Below are 4,015 nucleotides of genomic sequence, written 5' to 3'. Positions count from 1 at the left end.
TTCCCTCTTGAACTTAACAGTGCCGTTGAGCAGCTCTAGACCTTTGTGCTGGGAAAACTCGGTGTGCTTCTCAGGGCAAGGGAGCACCGCAGAGAAAGGACACGTCTGTTAAAGCCGCAGCCTTGGGCGCTCCAGCGTTCATCTGCGCTGGTGAGCAAAAGGGTCTGAAAGAGTCTGTGATCCTTTATTTCTCATGGTCTTCTGCCTCTTAGTTAGTAATCACCTTAGAAAAGGCTCTTAGATTTCAGGATTTGGCTGAGGGGCTTCCTGGCTGACTAACTTTTGAATTCTATTGCAGTCTTTTGCTCATGGCTTTTTAGAGTAGATGGGTTTAGTCATTTCATTACAAGTTAAAGACAAGTGCGCAATTCTCTTACCGGATTTTCTTCCCGTTTCTTTTTATAGGCTCTGGTTTGTTCTTATTTATGTAGTAAAACACATTTTACTGAGAAGTATGACTTAAAACGGTACTACGCCATGTCCTGTGCTTTGTTCTGTTGCCCTCCTGATTTATAAATAATGTAGCTGCTTTCTCTTTCTTTCCAATAGTGCTGCTCTGTGATGGTCTTGTGATGAGGTACGTAGCATTCTGCAAACGGAGCAAAAAAGATCCTTCCCCTTCAGGGATGCGGAGTCAAAGGCTCTGGGTGTCTGCCCTTGTAGCTGGTCTGGGCAGCAGCAAACTAGCATGTTTGTTTAGTTCTGACCTTAGGAACGCTTTCCTATTTCTGCAGCTACTAACCTGCTCAGCCAGACCTTTGTACATCAGAGGAAGTTTTCAGAGGCAGGGTAGATGTGACAGCCTGGGCGCTGCTTGGCGCAGCAGCAGGGCAGCCTGGGTCCCAAAGGGTTCTCAGGAGCCTGGGTGCAATGCAGAGATCTAACCATCGATTGGAACCAGCTGGAAAGCAGTGGTGAGGCTTGCTTACCAGCAACTAGTCTTTGGATTAAACAGCATGCCAGTACAGAGGGATTGGCCACCCTGCATCCTCCCACAAAGTACACAAGTGGTGGGGAATTTCTAGCCAGGAAAGGGCAGTCCTGCTCTGGTATGTCACCTTGTGACAGTGGCAGAGGTGCTCTCTTTCCACAGCAGGGTCCCCCCACCCTCCCTGGCCCTGTGAGCAGAGGAAACCTCACCTGCAGAGCTGTCTGCAGCATCCAAAGGGTCTGAGACGTTCACTCCTCCTTGAGTCTCTCAACTTTCTTGCTGCCTAAAAGTTGATTTCAGGCCTATTTGTTTGCAGCAAGGTAAGGAACGAGCAGAGGATGCCTCAGGTTTCTCTTGGGAAGTGCCTGTTGGTCTTTGCTGTGGACCGGCTGCGTGTCTCTGAAGGAGACTTTCGATCAAGGCACCAGTAGGTTAGGGGGTTGGTTTGTTTTTCAGTATTTTACTGTAGTCTCCCAGAGCAGGTTCCATCAGATATGGAGGTGTTCGAACGAGGCCTTGCAATATCAGGTGCTAAGCAAAATGTGGATTTTTTTTAAATATTTTTTTTTCCATGTGCTCCTGCAGGTCAGAAATCTGACATGCAGGGGAATGAGTCCGAAGTAACTTGTTAAAGCATTCCCGGTGGAACTTTTCACTTGCTCCAGAATTCGTGTGCTGTTTTCTTACTGCCATTCTTGTAGTGTTGTGGATTCCTGCCAGAGTGGGTTTGGTTAATATTTGCTTGTGAATCAGAACTGAGATATGTTGGAAACTGCTTTCTGAATTTTTGTTAATTTTGGGGTTTTTTTGTCTTTTGAAAAATGAAGTGGAAGTTTATCAACTGTACAGTTAAATGAGAGTTTGGACAGCCAAATGAGGAAGTAAAACCTTCCTATAGAATGAGCTGTAACCTGCTCACTGCACTTGTTTGTTCTCAGTTGACATCAGCCTTGTCATAAAGCCTCTAAATAGGGGCTGGTGACTTCCTTGTGAGCCTGGTACTGCTCTGAATCCAGCTGCCGGCTCGCAGATGGTGGGACGATACTGCTGGAAGGCAGGAAGAGCAGCTGACAGGTAAGGTGCAGAGCAAGCGGGACTACGTGTGGGTACCTGTCTGGGGAGTTTGGGTTTACTTCTGGCAAAAGCAGCAGGGAAGGTGGCGAATGAAAAGGCAGATCTTTTTTTAGTCATCAAGACAACAATTGACTGGTCTTGTTCTTAAGAGATAAGTGCATCTGTAATTTGTGAAAGTAAAAATTTTTGGTTTTCTGAAAGCAGAGCAGCCCGTCTTCTGTCAGAGAAACAGCTCATGGAAGGGCTCTAATGGTCTGGCAGGCTTAGGTGGTTTGCAGCGCAATTCTCAGGGACAAGGGAGGCAGAAGAGGTGGCCCAGACAAAACTTGTGAAGGGGAACACTATTGTGGCAGGGAGATGCACTCTTGGTGCTGCTCAGTACACACGCCTAGTTTAGAGAAGACCCTGTTCCGCCCTGACCAGTGCCAGGTCCTGCTGGGGCATTGTCCCCTCTGTCCCTGCTCTGGCAGGATGGATCTTTGGTGGGGACTTTGAGGAGCCCCAGCTCGCTCTGAGTCAAGCTGGTCCTTACTGTGGTTCTTAGGTGGCAGGTGGGGAAAACAGCTGGAGGAAAGACTAGACAAAAATTAAAGTAATTCAAGATGAGGAATTAGAATATAACCACTGCTTTTTAAAAAAGTTTTTTAAAAAATGTCAAATTATTATTTTCTGATCTTCCAAATGTGTCAAAATATAAAAAGGACAGAAGACCATGACAAGCATTTGAATTTTCTGGTCAAAAGTATTTTTTTTTTTTATAGCTAAAATGTTAAGATTAAAATAGAATTTTTGAAGCATGACTAAAGCTATTCCGTGTGTGTGTGTGTGAGTGTGTGTGCGTATGCAAGGGGGAGCACGGCATGGCAGACAGAGAGGGGTGCTTTTTAAGCTAGAACATAGGATGAGCACACAATTTCCTGTAGATAAATTTAGCCTGGAAATTAGAAGACTTCGGCTCTCGGTGGAGGGAAGACAAGAGCAGCTTCCCAACATGGCCTGCTGAGGTCAGGGAGGGAAAGAAGCAGGAGGAAATCTAGGTAGTTTGAAAACAAAGGCAATAAAATTTATAAACGGGATTTCACAACCTGTTTGCCTGTGATAGCAAAAGCTGCACTCTGTGATGCACAGTTTCTCCTGTTGTCATACGGTTTTGTGCTGGGTGTAAGCAACCAGCTGACCTGTTGGACTTGGGCACACTACTGACTGTCTACTGTCGTGTCAGCTGGTGATTTTATTATCCTTTAATAATCCCTTTAGAAGGGTGAGCTCTTTGCTGGCAGAAATCCAGCGGTTAACTTTGCAGTACTAGAATGTTGCTGGTGATGGCTGATCCTGTAAACCCGGGGCAGCAACCCAGAGCTCAGCGTTTCCCATGTGTTGCCCCAGCTCACCAAGCCGAAGGGTGTACAGAAGGGCCAAGCCTTGCAAGTGCTGCCTCTGCATGCCCAGGAGCAAAGCATGCAGATGTGGGCCATGGGCTCGGGGCTTCCTGGGATGGGGCTGGAAAAGGGACGTGGCGAGCAGCCTTCACCCAGCATGTGCTGCTGGGGCTGTCAGGCGCACGCTGGGAGACGGCTGTGGCCTCTGCACCCTCTGCAGCTGGAAAGCTGGTGAAATGGATTTCGGTTCAGAGAATAGTTACTTCAAAGCTGTTTCAGTAATGAAAAAGCAGGCAAATACCTTTTCATCTTCAGTCCATGAATTAAAACCAAGGATTAGATGTAAAAGCCATAACACTTGTGGACTGCACTGTGCGGAAAAACAGTCAAGCACACTGGCTAAAATAAGCCACACTTTGGTTTAGATGGAAAAGCACACGTGGTCACCACTTTCCCCTTATGTATAGGACGCACTTGAGGTATTTTTTATTTTACTGGTACTGTTTGTCACTTTAAACAATGTGCCAGATTTCTTCCGCAGAAGAATACCTGAAAGTTACAAGGCTACATAGAAAAGTAAAGGTCAAAGTTGTATGAGTTGGGTTTATAACATTATCAGGTTTTCCTGCTG

This window comes from Buceros rhinoceros, unplaced genomic scaffold (genome assembly GCF_000710305.1).
Source record: "Buceros rhinoceros silvestris isolate BGI_N320 unplaced genomic scaffold, ASM71030v1 scaffold12137, whole genome shotgun sequence".
Classification (NCBI taxonomy): domain Eukaryota; kingdom Metazoa; phylum Chordata; class Aves; order Bucerotiformes; family Bucerotidae; genus Buceros; species Buceros rhinoceros.
Note: the sequence above shows the minus strand (reverse complement) of the source record.